Genomic DNA, 21,848 nt, shown 5'->3' on the forward strand with positions numbered 1-21,848 from the left:
TAAATTTGTTAGGATAATTATCTTTCTAGATTAAAATATGATTTGATTCTATCTCATGACTAAATTAAATGTTTGATATTTTATAAACGGTCATGAATAATATATGATATTATCTAATTATGATTAAAATATAATTAGGAAATGCGTTGACTTTATTATGAACATTCGATGTTGTAGTTTAGACAAGCATGTTGAGTGATTTATTATATGACACTTTTATAATATATGATATTATGTTGCTATATATAGACTAGTATGGCCCATAGATTCTTAAATACGATCTGCACATCGTGATGTATTTTTGTAATCTAAATACGGTCTGCGTATCGTTAAGTATTTTTGTAACTTTTATTTAAAGTAAATAGAATAGTTATTTAAATAGTGTTAGTCCAAAGAAGCCCATGAAGTGAAGGCCTAAAGGAGCAAGGTGGATGGAGATACATGATGATTCAAGTGGGAGCATTTTCATTTCTAGTTTTCTTAGGACTAAGGGGTCATACTATGTCATGCTTTATTAATTGCATTAGTAGATTATGGATGTTAGATTTTATTTATGTTGATTGATGATGAGCTAGAGTTCACTAAATAATCACAACATAATAAATCTAGGTCTCGGTAATATTGAGGTAGCTTTTCCAATTAAAAACCCGATGAAACCTTTGATATTTATGATGGGTCATGCCTCTGGGTGTCATATTATATCTTTGGGGAGTAGGGGTAAATCACGTTTTACACTTTTAATTGGTTATACTCAACAAGGTTACCTAAAGGGTTTAGAACCTTGAAGCTAAGGGTACAAAGTTATTAAAATCGGGATTCTTCTTTGAATCGGAAGGGGCTATCAGAATCGAATCGTAAAATCGAATCGTAGAATCGTAAGATTCTACCGAAATGCATAATCAAGTCGTCAAATATAAATTTAATTAAATATATTGAAATTATGAGTTTGAAACCTAATTATTGATAGAGAATAGTTATTTACCCATTAAGAAATCAATACTTGACAATATATATTTATAAAAACCTATATAAACATGTTTGTTACTTGTAAGAATTTCGCAAGTTCATAAAAATATGTAAAATCGGGTAGAATCGTAAATCGAATCGTATGATATACAAGAATCGTAAAATCGTAAGATTTTAAGATTTAAATCGGGATTTTAATAACAATGTAAGGGTAATAATTAAACATGTGGTGATTAATTATTCAACCAAGAGTTACAAGAGTTGTAATCAGTAAAGAGTTTACTCACCTTGAAAATGTAATGGTTGATGGTAGGGCCTCAGTCCAGTCAATTATTGCACAAATAAAGGATCTTTGAATAACTTAAAATTCAATTGGGATCAATTAATTATTGAATAAAGTGTTTTAAAGTTACCTAATGAATGCATTTATGGTACTTTAATTATTAAATTAAACATAATTATTAAACTTTGCCTTATTTTGACATAGATGAGTAGCCGTAACAATGATGACAGTAATTCTTTACCTCCAACAATGAAAACAAGGCTTAACTTTCTCAACTTCAACGATTGGGAAAGCGAACTTAGAAGTTTTCTAAGGAACGAAAATCTTGAATTTCGTTTAGACTTACCAATCAAGGGCAGATTTAGTCCAAGCATGACTCTTGAGAAGCATTTGAGAAATGTTTCAGATTGTGAGAGAACTGCGCATATGATGTTGTCTTCTATTCCAGAGGATTGGGCTAGAAGATTCATGAACTATGAACCTTATCTCTTATTCAAATGCTTACGTGATGTTTGCTATGGAATTCTGAATTCCCATGTTGATGGAGAAATGGATGAAAACGTCAAGGAAATCATTAATATGGTTCCCAAGAATGACGATTCCTGGACTGGAAGTATTAGGTTTGAAACCCACAATCTCAATGGCGAGATAATTTCAAGAAAATGCCAGTCAGTACAGATTCATGTGGATACGATGGTTGAACTATTTGACCGCATGAGTATGTTAGGGGAGACCATATGAATATCATCAGGTTCATGATATAATTCTGCATTCTCTACATGATGGTTTTGACCTCGAGAAACTTTGTCAAGATGATGAAGATTCTGCAGTCAAACTAGTTGATTTACTCAAGAATCATGGAGAGGATTACTTGAAAAGAGAATAAGCCAGTGCTTGAACAAGGATGTCCCCATTTTCATGAGATGACAAGTAAGAGTTACCTAATACTCTTGTTATAAACATTTTAATTTTCACTTAGGTATGTGATACCAAGTTGCAGCGCTTAACATTATGAATGTTGCGCAAGAACTGCAAACAAGTGAGGCTAGCAAGGAAATGGAGCTTGAAGGTGCACTAGAAGTGTTTGAGTGGCCAAAGATAGCTTCATAGTTTTAAATTTTGATTATTTTATCATGATTTTAGAACAAATTTCCAGTTTTGATGAGACAATATTTCAGTTTTGTTAGAATACTGATTTGGTTTACTTGGCTTGGACAAGTGTTGATCCATGACCAAGGTAATAAACTGTTTTCATTTTGCTAGATATGAGTTAATTTTGTTTTATAACATTGATATAAGTAGATCACAAAATTAAAATTTAGATGATTTAAAGTACACTTACTTATAACAAGTAAGGTTAGGTCACATAAACCATTTGCACATCCAAAGTTATGGATGGACTCTTATTCTTATATGATTATGAATCACTTGAGAATTAGAAGTCATGCTTGATAAGTTAGGATGACCAAGTTTCCTTTTAGTAGAAAGGGTAAAAGAAGCTAAAATGACCTTATGGAACTTATACATATGATGTATATGAACCAATAAGTTAAAAATTAACAAAGAGATTTAACTACTTCATTGCTTTTACTAACGATTTAAGTAAATATATTGATAATTACTTAATGAAGTAATGCTTGGAAACATTGAAATGTTCAAAATTCCAAAATGAAATGTAAAATCAGTTTGAGATAAACAATTTAACACCACAATATGATTGTTGTGATAAATATTTAATTCAAAAGGAATGATCATCTAAAGGGAATTGTTGAATTAATTCACAATCTGGAAACACAATTAAAGTGTATGTTTATGAAGAAGGAATCAAACTTTGCTTGCCATTGTTCGATCCAAGACTTAATGATTTACAAATATTGTTTTGAGGATATACATTACAACAACAATTGCGAATATACTAAACAGGAAAATTAACCAAAGTAGTAGAAAAGATGTCATAAGAGTTATGATTTGGAAATGTTCCAAAAGTTATCTTTTCTAAACAGGATTAAGGGTTATGAAATCAATATAAAATGTTTACAAAGATGACATAATGCACCCTAAATCAGAAAAATAGTTCTGCATGGGTTTTCTCATGGAAACTAAGAGGTATTATTCCTACAATCGCGTAGAAACAAAGTGTTTGTTGCTCGCGATAATGTCTTTATAGAAAGAAATCTCTTCCTACAAAGCCAAGTGGGAGTAAAGTTAGATCTCGATGAGATTCGAAACGAGCAACAAATGGATGTGGATAACACTACATTAGAGATGAAGGCATATGAAACTAGCTAATTTGATAAATAATGTGTCGAAGCAAGTTAATTCCACTAGCGAGGCTTCTATCGTCCCACTAGAATGAAAGGCTTCAAAGATTTGAAGAGAATAATTCTATTGTCGCTCATACTTATCATAGGTTACTTGGGATCAAAACAAACAGTTTGTTGAAATCTTAAGAAAAGGTGGATTCTAAAATTTTCTTATTAGGACGGTTAGAATCCATGCCCTACAAGCAAGCTTTGGATAAGTGTCAACTCAGGAAATGGCTTAAAGCCATGAAATCCAATATGGACTCCATGTTTGTCCATAATAGGCTTACAAATAGGGTCAAACCTATTAGTTGGGTAAGCCTATTCGGATTTTTTCTAGTTATGGAAGATCAAAATCACCTTCATGAAATGTCCTTGATGGATGGTATGTATATGATACATCCTAAGAGTTTTGAAATCCAGAAATCCTAGAATGTTTTGCAAACTTCAGAAATTCATTTATGGATTGAAGTAAGCATTAAGGAGTTGGAACATTCGTTTTGATTAGACAATCAAAAGGTTTGATTTCCTTAGTAGAACAAAAAGGGAATCTTGTAGAGACAAGAAGTTGTGGGAGTAATTGGTCTTCTTAGTCTAGTATGTAGTTGACATACAATACATATGAAATGATATATCAATGCTTGAATAAATCAAGCAGTAGTTAGAAATATTGTTACTATAAATCAATGATGATTAATGACATATGATTACAAACTATAAATATACTATTTGAGATTTTTTTTACTATTCATATGTCATCATTGATTTAAATTTTTACCAATATATTATATATAAATATGATCATATAATATGTTGTTGGATTTGTCATAATATCTACTTTTATAAATTAATTTTTTCATAAAGTTTACAACTCTCATAAAAGAAATTGATGTTCAAAGTTGTGTCTCGACAAAAGTGCAAATTTTACTCTAGCTTATAATTAAAAAAACAGAGGAAGTATATTTGAAAAATAATAACTTTTAGGAAAATTGATATGTCCATTTTATATAGTGTTTTACCCACGTCCCTTGGTCGTTATTAGTAGTGTTTTTGGCTCTTTTGGGCCACTTTTATTACTAATTTGTGTGTTCTAGTGTTTTCGTAGTTTTAGATGTATTTTACAGGAAATTGCACTCTTGGAGCATTTTCCCGGGCTTTATGGATCAACTACGGAAGCTAGAAGGACACGACCACTTTTGGAGCCCAGGATCGGTGAGAGCCGGTGATTAAGGGCTCGGTAATTGAGATCCCGAGGCATTTGGACCAAGTATTCGAGACCCGAGAGGAAACCCAGATTGGGTCGAGAAATCTAGCCTAATCGAAGTCCAAGCCTCAAGAGGAGCAAAGACCCGATCGGGCAACCTCTAGCCCGATCGGGCGCGGCAAACCATAGTGCTGTGCATGCTAAGGCGCGCCCGATCGTGCGAGCATCTAGCACGATCGGGCGATGCTGCTGGGTAGGAACGCGAAAAAAAGGCGCACCCGAACATGCGGCCCTTTGCCCGATCGGGCGCGCGTTTTTAGAAGACCTGATTAAGTTAGTTTTAATTCTTGTTTTAGAAAACGTTTAAATACGATTTTGTACGAAATTATTAGATTACCTTCTTTCTTAGACTTTCTCTCTCTACTTAGTATTTTTCTCTCTCTTAAATTCTCTCTCAACTTTTGTTCTTAATTCTTCCTTTAATTCCAGATTTATTTTTGGTAACAATTTCTTCCTCTTTAATTTCAGTTATTTTACTTGTTTTCTTGATTATGCTTTTATTTATTTACTTGATTAGTTTAGTCATGATGATTTGTGAGTAGTTTAATTTCTAGGGTTTATGGGGATCTAATAAATGATATGAAGGGGTAATTTTGTGTTTGTTAATTATCAATGCTTGGTTGATTTCCTATTGATTGATTAAATGCTATGTAATTAGGTTTGGCCAGATTTAATTGTATGAGTTTAGCAATATTAATTCGAGATTCGACAGATGAGAATTGATATTTAGGCTTAGTTTCAATAGGCGGATTAATTTATGAATGGTTAAGTTGAGATTCGACAGATGAGATTTAATACCGGTAAATTAACTCTGTGATTATAATACGTAGCGAAAGCCCTTTATAATCTGATTAACCAATGCTTGATGATTGTTTATTATGATTTGCCCTGGAATATTGTTTATTAGTGAACCTTTGCGCTAGGCTTTTTAATATTTGATTTTCTCCCTATTTTATTTCTTTCGACCTTATTCTCCGTAGTTTAGATTTTATTCATAAAAATATTGGTTACTTAAATAATTTAGATTATAATAATTAATTAGAAGTGAAAAGACATGTTTCCCTGTGGAGTTCGACCCTACTTCCCTATCTACTTTAGTTAGAGGATTTAGGTAATTATTTTTTATTAGGGGATACGACTTTACCCTGTCAAAATTTGGCGCCGTTGCCGGGGAAACGATTTTATTTTTGTTTTCTGATTATATTTTTGTAGTCTAGATTATCCCCCTTTTTGCCTCAGAGAACATTAGTTCTTTGAGGCAATTCTCATATTTGTCTTTAGTTCTTTGTTTATGCCCAGGTGTTCCAGATCAGGTTACATCCCTTTTGATCCTGAGATCGAGCGTTCTTTTCATAGGCAAAGGAGACTCTATAGACAAATTCTGGCGGGTTCTGAGGAGGACAACGATCGAAGAGATCCTCCCCCTGATTCTAGTGACACAGATATTCCTTCAGATTCAGAATCAGAGATGACGACCCATAAGAAACTCAGTGACTATTTGCAACCGAAGCTCACAGATTTCCCGCACCTTACTCCCACTCCGGCTCTAGATGGAGTTCAATTTGAGATCAAGCCCCAATTTATCACTGTGATAAAGAGGAAGCAGTTCAGCGGAGCTAAGGGTGAAGATCCTAATCTTCACATCGCAGATTTCTGCCAATATTGTAACACCATTAGACAAGTCGGGGTCACGCAAGACCAAATCAGGGAGATTCTTTTTCCCTTTTCATTATGTGGCAAAGCAAAATTATGGTTTAATGGTTTGAATAGAACTGCACTTGGTATTACTGACTGGGAAACTCTTGCTTTGAATTTCTATAATAAATATTATCCTGCAGAGAGAACAGCGGTGCTAAGGAGTGCTATTCAGAACTTCTCTCAAGAGGCCGACGAAACATTATATGAGGCTTGGGAGAGGTTCAAGGATCTACAGAGAGAGTGCCCCCACCACAATCTAGCACAATGGCAATTGATCCAAGCATTCTATAATGGACTTGGAAATTCTTCTAGATCAGTGCTAGATTCGGCAGCTAGTGGGAGGTTTATGAATTTAAATGTGGATGACGCAGGACAGGTTATCGAAGACATGGCAATACACAATTCCCAATATGGGAATCCGAGAGGGTTTGCAAATAAAGGAAAACATAGTGTCGATTCCGTATCCTTTTTGCAAGCTCAATTAACATCTATTTGTCAAAAATTAGATAATCTTACTGCTGCTCCTAACTCTGTAGCTAATGTTTCTGCTGTTGCTAACCATGAAGCTTTTTGTGAAAATTGTGGAATTGTAGGTCATTGGGAGCAAGATTGTAGGAGCTCTATGGAACAAGTTAATGCCTTCCAAACCTATAGGCAAAATAACCCCTATTCCAATTCCTACAATGCCGGTTATAAAAATCATCCTTATCTTTCATACCGGAGCACCAATGTACAAAATCCTCCACCTCCACAACAACCACAACAGCAAACACCACCACAACAAAAATATTATCATCCTAATTCCGGCCAGAAAAGCCAAGCATCACCCTCATCATCTTCCGACCCTGCCATGACAGAAATTAGAGCAATGCTTGCCAACATGCAAAAGCATATGGAGAGTAGGGATGCGCAAATTGATTCTATCCTAGCCCATAATAAAATCATGGACAATAAAATTGCACAACTTTCATCTACCCTACAATCCCGTCAGCAGGGAGCTCTGCCATCGCAACCTATCCATCCTATAGATCATGCTAATGCAATCACTCTAAGGAGTGGTTCACATTATGATGGACCTCCTATGCCAAAGGAAGATAGACCAGTTCCTGATCTAGATTCCTCTATACCAAATGCTAATCCTGCTAGCCTTGCAGGGCTACAAATAGATACTAACCCTACTAATGTTTCCGTGAAGGGTAAATCGCAGGATAAAGGAGGAGATGTGTAGAGCCCGGTTATCAAACTTCCATTCCCTAATAGACAACTGAAGAGTAAGTTTGATAAACAATTCGGTAAGTTTTTAGAGGTTGTGAAAAACCTGCAGGTAACAGTTCCTTTCACTGATTTAATCACTCAAGTTCCTGCTTATGCTAAATTTATGAAAGACATTCTGACTAGGAAAAGGGCCTTTAATAAAGTAGAAACTGTAGCTTTCACAGAGGAGTGTAGCGCTTTATTGCAAAACAAATCCCCTCCTAAATTAAAGGATCCCGGTAGTTTTTCTATCCCTTGTCACATTGGGAATGTTTTTATTGATAAAGCTTTGTGTGATTTGGGTGCTAGTGTCAGTGTCATGCCATCGTCTGTCTGCGCTAAATTAAATATGGGAGAATTAAAAGTTACTAATATAACTTTGCAAATGGCAGATCGTTCGGTAAAATACCCCTTGGGTATTTTAGAGGATGTACATGTCAGAGTTGGTAAATTTTTTATTCCTGTTGATTTTGTTGTTTTAGACATGGCAGAGGACACACAAATACCCATTATATTAGGTAGGCCTTTCCTCCATATTGCAGGAGCGATTATTGATGTTAAAAATGGTAAACTAACCCTTTCTGTAGGTGACGATAATGTTACTTTCAATTTAGGGAAGGTTTTGAAAGGGCCTATGTTAGAGGAAAATTGTTGCTACATTGATATAATTGATATAATGGATGATATTTGTGATGATAGCTTGCCACAGGTTCTTGCGAAGGATCCCTTAGAGGAAGTTCTCTGTGGGAATTTATCTAGCGACAATGCAAGCCTTTGGGGTAATGAGGTACAGGATATTGAAAAGGCTCTTTCCTTAAAAGAGTTAAGCCCCAAGGAAACAATGAAGGTAGTAAATTTAGTTCAAGAATCAAAACCTTCAGAGGTCAAGAAACCTGAGCTAAAACCTCTCCCTTCTCATTTAAAATATGTTTTTCTGGATGAACAGGAACTACACCCCGTGATCATCAGTACTGCACTCACTGACCTACAATCTTCCCAACTTCTAGGGGTTCTCAAAACCCATAAGAAGGCTATAGGGTACAGTATTGATGATCTCAAGGGTATTAGCCCTGACTTTTATATGCATAGGATATATCTAGAGGAAAATTACAAGCCCTGCATTCAACCCCAACGAAGATTAAATCCCAACATGCAGGAAGTAGTCAAGAAGGAGGTGATGAAATTACTTGATGCAGGTATTATCTATCCTATTTCTGACTCCAAGTGGGTAAGTCCTGTGCAGGTAGTGCCAAAGAAGGATGGGATGACTGTGATAACAAATGAAAAAAATGAATTAATTCCCACTAGAATTGTAACAGGGTGGCGTATGTGCATAGACTATCGCAGATTAAATATCGCCACTAAAAAGGACCACTTCCCTCTTCCATTTATTGATCAAATGCTTGAGAGGTTAGCCAATCACAAATTCTTTTGCTATTTGGATGGGTATTCGGGATTTTTCCAAATTCCGATTCACCCTGAGGATTAGGAAAAGACTACCTTTACATGCCCTTATGGCACTTTTACATATCGTAGAATGCCCTTTGGTTTATGTAATGCACCCGCTACCTTTCAACGTTGTATGATGAGCATTTTTTCTGATTTCATAGAGTCTATTATGGAGGTCTTTATGGATGATTTTAGCGTATATGGTTCTTCATTTGATTCATGTTTAATTAATCTCGCTAAAATTTTGAAAAGATGTGAAGAGTGCAACTTAGTCCTTAATTGGGAAAAATGTCACTTTATGGTGACAGAGGGAGTAGTCCTAGGTCATATTGTATCTGATAAGGGCATACAAGTAGACAAGGCTAAAATATCAGTGATTGAGCAATTACCTCCCCCAGTTAATGTTAAGGGAGTTAGAAGCTTCTTGGGTCATGCGGGGTTCTATCGCCGCTTTATCAAAGATTTTTCTAAAATTGCTAAACCACTGACACAGCTTTTGCTCAAGGATGCCCCATTCATTTTTACTAACGAGTGTCTTGAGGCTTTTAACAGGATTAAGCAGGCTTTGATATCGGCACCCATCATATGTGCTCCCGATTGGAACCTTCCTTTCGAGATCATGTGTGATGCAAGTGACTTTGCTCTATGAGCCGTGCTCGGACAGAGGAAGGACAAGGTTTTGCATGCTATTTATTATGCTAGCAAAACCTTGGATGAAGCCCAAGTTAACTATGCCACTACGGAAAAGGAGTTTCTTGCTGTCATTTATGCTTTAGAAAAATTTAGATCATATCTAGTTGGTTCTAAAGTTATTGTTTTTACTGATCATGCAACTTTGAAATATTTGATAGCTAAGGCGAAATCAAATCCAAGGCTACTCCGGTGGGTTCTCTTGCTCCAAGATTTCAACATAGAAATAAAAGATAAAAAGGGAGCAGAGAACGTAGTGGTAGACCACTTGTCACGTATCAGGTATGATGAGGGTAAGGATTCTCTACCTATAGATGATTCTTTCCCTGGGGACAACCTATATGCAGTTGTAGAACAACACCCATGGTATGCAGACTTCGCCAATTATTTAGTGGGTGGAACTCTGCCTCTTGACATGTCCTACCAACAAAAAAAAAATTCCTTTCTGATGTTAAACATTATTTTTGGGATGATCCTTTTTTGTTTCGTGAGTGTGCAGATGGCTTATTTCGCAGGTGTGTTCCCGAATGGGAAGTCCACGGTGGGCTTACTAGTTGCCACACCTCACCATATGGAGGACATCATGGCCCCACTAAAACGGTGGCCAAGATTAATGAGTCATGTTTTTATTGGCCTACAATGTTTAAAGATGCTAACATGTTTGTGCAGGCTTGTGACTCTTGCCAGAGGACTGGCAACATCTCACGGAGGCATGAGATGCCCCAAACTGGAATTCTAGAAGTTGAGATTTTTGACGTTTGGGATGTCGATTACATGGGACCGTTCCCTTCTTCAAAAGGGAACCGCTATATTCTTGTTGCCGTAGATTATGTATCCAAGTGGGTTGAAGCTATCGCCACTCCTACCAATGACGCCAAAGTTGTCCACAAACTTTTTAACACTAGTAGAAAAAAAGCATTAGGCACCCCCCATATGGCACCGGTTCAGGCTAAACCGGTCCAGAAATGGGCGGGATTTTAGAAGAAGAGAAAAGGCACCGGTTTGGCCTGAACCGGTGCCTAAAATTAAAAAGGCACCGGTTTGAACCGGTGCCAATTGAACCGGACCCAATTCAAAAAAAAAAACGCAGACTACCTTCTTCTCCTTCCTCTCTTTCTCTTTCTCTTTCATTCCTTCTTCATTCCTTACTGTTTCATTAGAGCTGGGTTTCGAAAAACGGCGGCCTTCAATCCTTCCTCTCTCTCCCTCCACCACAGCCGTCACCTTCACCGGCGGCCACCAGGGGTTTCGAAAACCGGCCGCCTTCAATCCTTCCTCCAGCCACCAACATTCTCCCCCTGCCCTTGTACGAATAGGCGAATTGAAACACCGCCGTTGTACGAATTGTCGAGTTGAAACACCACCAGCATTGTACGAATTGTCGAAAACCACCGCCCTTAATTCTCCCCTGCTCTTCTCTGTCTTTCACCGCCCTCCAGCCACCAGCATTGTTCGAATTGAGCAGCAGCGCACCGCCTCCACCTCCGCGTTGTTCCGTCCACCAGCGCGCACCGCCTCCACCTCCGCGCTACCTCCACTAGTCGCACCACCGCTGCTACCTCCACCACCGCCTAAGGTATATATATAATTTTACCCTAATTTTTTTAATTTTTGCATTGGTTGTTTATTTAGAAATTTTGAATACATATTATACATTAGAGTAATTTTGTATGTTTAGAGTAATTTTGAATACATATTATAGATTAGAGTATTTTTGCATTACCTTGTTCCTTAGTTGAAAAATTTATAAGTTTTAATGGGTTATTTTGAGGTTGATTTAATGAGTAATTATGAATATAATAGAGATTAGTAAGAATGTTACTTAATTAGTTGAGTTTTTGTATGTTTTAATGTGTAATTTTAGGTTGTTTTAATGGGTAATTGTGAATATATTAAAGAATTAGTGACCTTGCTACTAATTAGTTGTGAATAAATTAGAAAATTGTGAATAAATTAGAGAACTGTGATTACATTAGAGATTTGTGAATAATTTAGAGAATTGTGATTAAATTAGAGAATTGTGCATAAATTAGAGAAATAAATAGTGATATTGCCACCTAATTAGTTGTGAATAAATTAGAGATTGTGAATACATTAGAGAATTGTGAATATATTAATTAGATAATTAATGACGTTGCTAATCTTTGTTTTTTTAATATATAGATTCATATGTGAATTGAAGCACGAGTTTAATTAGCTTGAGGACTACATATTGAGCTCAAGTGGGTAGTTGCATTGCTATATTGGTATGACTTATAAAATTTACTTAGCTATATTTCTTTCTATTTATCCATTTAATAAAAGTTTATTCATGAAATTGCAACTTGTGTATTGTTTAATTGCAAATAAATACAACAATATGTAGAATACTAGCTTGCATCATCATATGCCTAGATACCCGTTCAATGCTTTCTCATTAGGAGAAAGTCTTGAATAGTCCCCGGTTGGGACTGTTCTTGAATGTGTACTCTCACTTAGGTGGTGAATGTATGTTTTCTTTTCGATTTTAAGGAAAATCTTGGCTTACCATTTCCTCATTATGTTCTCTGGGTACATATGTGGGTAATTAATTATCTACATCGTGTACTTGGAGAACTAGGGGGAAATGCTGCCGGATTTTCCTTAAAATTGGAAAGTTGACATACATTCACTAGTGAGAGTAGACATTCAAGGATGGGTTAGGTTGGAGTGATAAGGACCCTTTAGAAACATGCATTTTTTCACTATATGAATGGTATATTCACGTTTTGTACTTGAATTTGATTTACATAAAATATGTAGCACTTACACATTATAATTATATGGTGCTATATATATGTTTAGAGACAATTTACTAAATGGAGAAGGATCGTGGTTGGATGTATGGTAGACGCGATACATTGGAATTTTGGAATGGGGTTCAAGAGTTTTGCGAGAGGGCTTTAGCTTATCAACGCACACTGGGAGGCAAAGGCCTTTATTGTCCTTGTGTTGATTGTAATTGTGTGAATGTGGTCGATAGTGTTGAAATCATTATAGATCATGTATTATGTCGTGGGTTTAGGCAATTTTACCATGTGTGGATTTGGCACGGAGAAAGTGGAGAGTACAGTGGGGATCTTGATCGGAATGATGTGCGTGTTAGAAGCACTGAGATTCATGTGGACGAGGAATACAAGAATGATGAGTATATTGTTGATAATGGTGAGGATGGAGCCGATGAAGATCAGGCGGATGAGGTCGAGGATGAACAAGTGGATGAGATGTTGCAAGGTGTTGAAGGTGAAGTGTTTGAATTATTATCGGAGGCTTCCAAAAAGCCTTTGTATCCCGGGTGCAAAAAATACTCCAAACTATCGGCCGTGCTAACACTTTTCAACATTAAGTCGAAGCATGGGTGGACGGACATCAGTTTTACTTCTTTGTTGACCGCATTAAGTGATATGTTGCCTGATGGGAATGAAATTCCTAAGTCTTATTATTACGCAAAGAAGCTCATGTGTCCCTTTGGTTTGGAGTATAAGAAGATACATGCATGTCCTAATGACTGTATTTTGTATCGAAATGAGTATGAAAAACTGCAGGAGTGTCCACGATGCAAGCGGTCGCGGTACAAGCGCATGAGTTGCAATCCTGGCACGGAGGGACCTCCTGCTAAGGTGTTGTGGTATCTTCCCATTATTCCAAGGTTTAAGCGTCTGTTCTCAATACCAAAAGACGCTAAAAACTTGAGGTGGCATGCAGAGGGAAGAAAGAAAAACAGAATGCTGAAGCATCCAGCTGACTCTCCACAGTGGAAGAACATTGATTTGAAGTTTGAGGAATTTGGTAATGAAGTCAGAAATTTAAGGCTTGGGTTGTGCACGGACGGGATGAATCCATTTGGCACTCTTAGTACCCAACACAGCACATGGCCGGTACTTTTAGTGATTTATAATTTGCCTCCTTGGCTGTGCATGAAACGTAAGTATGTAATGCTTTCATTGCTAATAACTGGTCCTAAGCAACCTGGAAACGACATAGATGTTTACCTTGCGCCGCTTATTGACGACTTGAGAAAGATGTGGGACGAAGGGGTTTCCGTTTTCGATGCTCATCAGAACGAGATGTTCACATTGCGTGCAGCCCTTATGTGGACCATTAATGACTTCCCTGCATATGGCAACTTGTGTGGGTACAAGGTCAAAGGGAAAAAAGCATGCCCCATATGTATTGATGACACATCAAGCGTATACCTGACTCATTCTCACAAAGATGTGTACCTACGGACTCGAAGGTTCCTTAGGCGTGATCACCCGTACCGTAGGCAGAAAAAGGCTTTCGATGGAACCGTGGAAGAGGATACTGCGCCTAGACCATTGACTGGTGCTGAGATTAGTGCTCGAGTGAAAGGGATACAAACGGTGTTTGGAAAATCAGAAAAAACTGTGGTCTCAGCTGCTCTGTTTAAGAAAGAATCAATCTTTTGGAAGCTGCCGTACTGGAGAGAACATGACGTTAGGCATTGTCTTGATGTGATGCATATAGAGAAGAATGTGTGTGATGCTCTTTTGGGGACACTTATGAATATCCCAGGCAAAACAAAGGACGGAAAGGGTGCACGGTTAGATTTGCAAGAGATGGGGATTCGTCCAGAATTGTGGCCTCAAGAAAAGGTCAGAAAGGGAAAGGAGCCGAGAATAGAAGATGAAAGTGTTTCGAAAAAAGGGAAGGAGAAGAGCAAGGGAAAGGGAAAGGCCAAAGATGCGTCAAAGAATTATTTACCCCCGGCTTGCTATACATTGTCAAGGGTAGAGAAACGTATGTTTTGTGCATGTTTGTACGGCATTAAGGTTCCATCAGGGTACTCATCTAACATGAAAAGATTTGTAACCTTAAATGGAGAATTGAAGCTGACAAGTATGAAATCCCATGATTGTCACATTATGATGCAAGTATTCCTACCGATTGCAATCCGTGGAATTCTACCGAAACACGTGAGGGAAGCGATTACAAGCCTTTGTTCGTTTTTCAATACAATTTGTAGCAAAGTTCTTGATCCTTGTACACTAGATGCTTTGCAAGCTGATGTGGTTGTGACTTTGTGCAAATTTGAGATGTATTTCCCACCCTCATTTTTTGACATAATGGTTCATCTGGTTCTTCATTTGGTGCGTGAGATTAAGTTGTGCGGTCCAGTGTTCATGAGGTGGTGCTACCCTTTTGAAAGACACATGGGTACATTACAAGATAAAGTACGGAACCGAGCTCACCCTGAAGGAAGTATAATGCAAGGGACAGTGGGTGAGGAGATAGGTAACTTTGTGGCGGACTACATAGCCCTTGCTCAACCTATTGGTCTTTCTACTTCTCGACATGAAGGTAGACTTGATGGTCATGGCACAATTGGGTCGAAACGAATGTCACCAGACCGAGATCAGTTCTTACAAGCACACCTTTATGTGTTGCACCATGTTTCAGATGTGCACCCATATTTAGACGAGCACATGGCTTGTTTGCGTGCCGAATTTCCATCCAAAGGTGAAAGGGCACTTATGCAGTTGCATAATAAGAAATTTGTTGATTGGTTTCGTGAACGAGTAATGAGTGGATTGAATGATACTAATGTGACCGATACAGTACGGTGGCTTGCGTACGGTCCTAGGGATGATGTCCGTTCATTTGAGGGATATGACATCAATGGGTACACTTTTTGGACCGAGGCTCGTGATTTGAAATCTTCCTCCACCCAAAACAGTGGTGTAACTCTTGTGGCATCGTCAAGGGAGTTTGCAAGTTCTAAGGATAAATCACCTGTCGATGCAGAGTTGTCATACTATGGTCGAATTCAAGAAATATGGGAGCTTGATTATTGTGACTTCACGGTTGCTCTTTTCAAGTGTAAGTGGGTTGATAATATCAGGCGAAACGTCAAACATGAGGACTTTACTCTTGTAGATCTTGGCCACTTGAATGATAGTGCGGAACCATTTATCCTTGCATCTCAAGCTAAGCAAGTGTTCTACGTAACTGACCCAATGGATTCAAAATGGTCTATAGTGCTAGCTGGCAGAAGAAGAATCCTAGGCATTGGAGATGTTGAGGATGAGGAAGAATATGATGCGTTTGATGATTCAGCACCTTTCACTGTTCCTAGACCTGGAGTACTAAATGACATAGACAACGAAGCAGGTTATATGCGATCAGACCACAACGAAGGAATTTCAGAATGAGGTAGTTTGATTAAAAGTTAGTAATGGTTTCATTGCAAATATTGTTTAGTTATCATGTATATAGGAGCATAAGTCAGCGAAAATGATATATTTGTAGTTTGAAATTGCCTAAGTGTACTCATTATCATGCATATACAAGGTTATAGGACCATAAGTAGGTGAAACTGGCATAAATAGCTTCTACTTAACCCAACTCCTTTGTTTTGTGTATGAACTAACATTTATTCATTCTAACAACCTATTTTCCATATGTAGATTGAAATTGGCATTTTGTACTCATTATCATGCATATACAAGGTTATAGGACCGTAATAAGTAGGTGAAAATGGCTAAAATAGCTTCTACATAACCATAATAACTATCATGCATATACTTTACTATACACTAATATTGTTTTATGATTGCTTTGACAGGTGCTTATATCTCATGGCGGACGATCATGATCCTCGTTTGGTAGAGGACATTGACGATGATGAGTATGAGGACGAGTACGAGGATGACGACTCCGATGATAGTGATGCTCCTTATGATGTGAATAAGGAGGATGACTTGGGTGAGCCAGAGGATCAGGCTCAAGATGAGTTCGAGCGTAGGCTTGACGATTTTGAAATGTTAGCTGAACGTGCACCGGCCATTGAAAATACAGCACGTGAGATTGTTGGTGAGAACCCGACTCCTGAAAGTCAAGGCCAAGGACAAGATGAAAACAACACAGGTGGTGGAGGGGGGGAAAAGGCACTGGCTGAAAGAAAAACAAGGGGTCCGACGAGAAGCTTTAAGAAACCGGACGGTCCCATGGTCTTGGAGTATGACAACAAAGGCCAACCCGGGCCCAAATGGCGTCGACAATATGCTAATCAAGTTGGCTTATGTTCGCGGAAAATCCCCATTACACTTGTAATGCGGCAAGTACCTCCGGGTTTGATTCAAGCATTTTGGGATGATACAAGGGTAAGTGTGTTTTTGGCACATTTAGACAATTTAAGATACCTTAACCTTATGATTGTTTTTAAATAGAAACCAATAATCGGTTTTAATTTGTGCTTGCAGAGGCAGTTTTCTATTCCTAATGATCCCAAGAAGAAAAGGGTGTTTGTCTCTTTATTAGGGGAAAGATTCAGAGGCTTTAAGACCAAGTTGACTAATCGGTGGATCCATAAGAAGAAGAAGGTGCAAACAAAGAAGAAGAATGCCAAAGAGGATAACCGTCTCCCGTGGCAAATATGGCCGACCGTGTCAAAAGATGATTGGGAAGAGTTCGTTAGAATGAAGAGTCAAAAGAAAGCCATTGTAAGTTTGTGTAAATCTGATGTCAATTGAATAATAGCTTGACACTTTTTGTATTAATGAGACTAACATTTTTTGTTTTGTAGGAACTTCGAGAGCAAAATCAAGCGAATGCAGAAAAGAAGGAATACGTCCATCGTATGGGTCCTAAGACTTTTGCTGAAAAGAGACCTGAGTGGGCCGCTTCGGGTTTATACCCTAAAGCGCTTCTAGTGGCATCGAAGGAACCCTCTAGTTCCACGATCACTACCTTGGTGAGTCGTGCCGATGATTTCTTTTGTTCTCTCCATTCGTTTGATAAGAAAACCGAAAAATGGTTCATCAAGGGTCCGGAAGCCAAAAAACTGGCGGATAAGCTAGTAAGTTACCTATGAATTGTTGAAATTAAGTCACTTTTGCATCTAACCATTAACTGTTTTACTGACCTCATTTTTCCTTATGCTATAGCTTGAGCACACTCAAGAGATGGTGGAGGGCAAATTTGAACCAAGTATTGAGAATGACCCTTTCACCATGGCTTTGGGAAGGCCATACCATCCAGGACGAGTAGTAGGTTCGGGAGGGTCATTGCTTGGATGGAATAAGGTGATGGGTCCCGAATACACAAAATCGGGTACATCTCGAGCCAGTGTTAACTCACCGGGGGAGTTGGATGCCAAGGTGGCATCAATTAAGGAACAAGTACGCAACGAGATAGTTGGTGAATTGAATGCTTGGGCGAAGCTGATGAACTTACCGACTTTGCCGTTTCTCACTCGTACCCCGGTCGACTCATGTTCTGAACCAAAAGGACAAGGAGAAGGTGATAGACATGGAGGAGATGAGATACGTGGTGAAGATGTGTCACCTCAGGTAAAATCAACTGGGTTATTAAAAGTTTTAAAATACCGAGTTAATTGAGATTTTAGGTGCAATGATTGATGTACTGTTGTAGGTTCCTACTCCTACACATGCGGACTCGAGGGAGCTTGAAAATCCAACACCGCATGAATTTCCAGAGTTACAGGTAATTTGTAACCCTCTACCTTAATGAATTTTGTTATAACTATGCTGTTGTAAAAGTCCTACTTAACTATCTTCTTTTTATATATGCTATTGAGTTTGGTGGCGTATGGTAGTGCCCAACCGACGACGGGTGCTACGGCGGGGCCACATCATTACTCGGTTGGGATCGATTCAGTGGTTGCGGGGTTCGAAGACATCCCACTACCCGTACCGATAGAGGAGGTTGAGATAACAGCACTTTGGCAAGCTGTAGGTAGCTTCGTTGATTGGCCACGTGCATGGGTGAAGTTGATTAATAAGGAGGTAAATTAGCTACTCACTTGACTATTTTCTTCATTTCTCAACTTTTAAACTACTTGCATCTCAAAACAACTCATAATCACATATTTATAAGTGTTTGTCATTTGAAATTACATAAAAATCGCCAAGTTCTAAGTTTTTGGGTCAAATTCATAAAAAAAAAAGCCATTTTGACCCGAAATGGCTACTCACTTGCCTATTTTCTTCATTTCTCAACTTATAAACTCCTTGCATCTCAAAACAACTCATAATCACATATTTATAAGTGTTTGTCATTTGAAATTACATAAAAATCGCCAAGTTCTAAGTTTTTGGGTCAAATTCATAAAAAAAAAGCCATTTTGACCCGAAATGGCTACTCACTTGCCTATTTTCTTCATTTCTCAACTTATAAAATCCTTGCATCTCAAAACAACTCATAATCACATATTTATAAGTGTTTGTCATTTGAAATTACATAAAAATCGCCAAGTTCTAAGTTTTTGGGTCAAATTCATAAAAAAAAAGCCATTTTGACCCGAAATGGCTACTCACTTGCCTATTTTCTTCATTTCTCAACTTATAAACTCCTTGCATCTCAAAACAACTCATAATCACATATTTATAAGTGTTTGTCATTTGAAATTACATAAAAATCGCCAAGTTCTAAGTTTTTGGGTCAAATTCATAAAAAAAAGCCATTTTGACCCGAAATGGCTACTCACTTGCCTATTTTCTTCATTTTTCAACTTATAAACTCCTTGCATCTCAAAACAACTCATAATCACATATTTATAAGTGTTTGTCATTTGAAATTACATAAAAATCGCCAAGTTCTAAGTTTTTGGGTCAAATTCATAAAAAAAAAGCCATTTTGACCCGAAATGGCTACTCACTTGCCTATTTTCTTCATTTCTCAACTTATAAACTCCTTGCATCTCAAAACAACTCATAATCACATATTTATAAGTGTTTGTCATTTGAAATTACATAAAAATCGCCTAGTTCAAATTTTTTTTTTTAAAAAAAAATAAGCAACTTCCGCCGCACCGGGACACCCGAGGGAGCCGCCCCCGCTGCCGGAACAGCAAAGGCAGCCCCAACGAGGCCACAGCAGCCCCGACAGGTGGCTGCCAAGGCTGTAGCAGCCATGGCAGGTGGCTGCCAGACTGCTGCAGCCTCGGCAGCAGCCTGCCTGGGCTGCTGCAGCCTCGGCAGGTGCTGCTACAGCCATGGCAGCCGCCTGTCGAGGCAGCAGCAGCCCAGGCAGGCTGCTGCCAAGGCTGCAGCAGACTGGCAGCCCCCTGCCACATGTCGGGGCTGCTGTGGCCTCGGCACGGGCTGCCTTCGCTGTTCCGGCAGCGGGGGCGCCTCCCTCGGGTTTCCCGGTGCGGCTGCCGTTGCATTTTTAAAAAAAAAAAAAAACAATTTAAGCAATTTTCATCATTTCATCAAAAAGTAGCCATTTTGAGCCGAAATGGCTACTTACTTGCCTTTTTTCTTCATTTCTCAACTTTTAAACTACTTGCATATCAAAACAACTTATAATCACATATTTATAAGTGTTTGTCATTTGAAATTACATAAAAATCGCCAACTTCTAAGTTTTTGGGTCAAATTCATAAAAAAAAGCCATTTTGACCCGAAATGGCTACTCACTTGCCTATTTTCTTCATTTCTCAACTTATAAACTCCTTGCATCTCAAAACAACTCATAATCACATATATATAAGTGTTTGTCATTTGAAATTACATAAAAATCGCCAAGTTCTAAGTTTTTGGGTCAAATTCATAAAAAAAAGCCATTTTGACCCGAAATGGCTACTCACTTGCCTATTATAAGTGATTGTGAGTTGAAACTTATTATTTCTCAAACTATTTCAGATTTCCAATGGAAGCAAAACTTCAAAGAGAAAGAGGGTGGAGAAGCCTAAAAGAATTGATCAACCTAAGAAGAAGCTTAGTGAACAACAGTCCAAGAGTGAACAAGCGTCGAAGTTGCACTCTTCGAAAGGTTCACCCATGCCACCTACTCCAATTGTTGAAGACATTGTTCTTCAATCGCTCTCTACTGACATGACCTTTCTTCACAACCGTGCTTGTCATTTGGTCGATCCCATGGAAGTTGCACTTCCTAAGGCAATGTTCCACTATGATGAGGATGCAATTGCTTGGATTAGCAAAGAAGATGTGAAGGAATTTCTACGTGGTGCAAAGCTTAACATTTCCCTCATTCAAACATTCATGAGGTACTTCAATGCCTACATAAAGTTCATACTTTTTTCAAGTTATTCAAATTGATGGTGATTATCCTACATCTGATAAATTAATCAATGTTCATGCACGCAGAGCACTACAGGAGCACTTAACTGACACTGATTCTTCGTGTAAAGTTGGGTGGTTATGCCCCGAGCAGTTATCCACTACTAAAATCATAGGCAACCCCCATGACGTGTTGTACTATGTTGAACAGAGTATAAGGGAATCAACGCGTGCGGGAGACAAGTTCATATTCGCCCCATGTTATAGAGAGTATGACTAACCATGTCAAATTCAATCGATTTGGCCTCATTATATGTTGACTCCTAAATATTAATTACCTTGTCTATTGTGAACTTATGTAGGGAGCATTGGAGCCTCATGGTGATTTGTAATTCCACTAACACAATTTATCACCTTGATTCAGCTCGATCATCGGAGAAGTGGCTCGTGAAGTCTATATTGCAAAAGTAAATATATATAGCAACCTATAGTGATGATTATTGCTAATAATAACTAATTTAGTAATCATACGACTAATCAAATTTGATTGTATTTTTTATACTACAGTGTTATGAAGAAACTACATTGTCGTGCTCCAAAGGGTCCAACATGGAAGACACCGTTGGTAATTTACATGATATTATTGTGATTATCTTGAAAATCTATGGTAGTAAATATTTGCTCATTTCCTTTGCATGTTTCACTGATGTGATTTGTTTGTCATATGCTAGTGCGCACAACAAGAGAATGGACTTGATTGTGCTTTGTATGTGATGAGATTCATGCTTGACATTGTGACTCATTGTACGGACACTCAACAGCTTGATGAGGTAAGTCCTAAAATTTCTTGAAATGCTATATTGATGTGATTTCTAGCCTTAGACACCTATTATCCAACAATGACATGTTATGAGAAA

At 37.9% G+C, this 21,848-nt stretch overlaps 1 long non-coding RNA gene across 1 annotated transcript; it reads left to right on the plus strand.

The window, feature by feature from the left end:
* Positions 1–21,063: 21,063 nt before the first annotated feature.
* Positions 21,064–21,556, plus strand: LOC145634938 (uncharacterized). The gene is made up of 3 exons (XR_014113696.1): positions 21,064–21,201; positions 21,294–21,398; positions 21,499–21,556. It is a non-coding gene; the product is annotated as an uncharacterized LOC145634938 (long non-coding RNA).
* Positions 21,557–21,848: the final 292 nt, after the last annotated feature.

Source organism: Chenopodium album, chromosome 6, assembly GCF_948465745.1.
Source record: "Chenopodium album chromosome 6, dcCheAlbu1.1, whole genome shotgun sequence".
NCBI lineage: Eukaryota > Viridiplantae > Streptophyta > Magnoliopsida > Caryophyllales > Amaranthaceae > Chenopodium > Chenopodium album.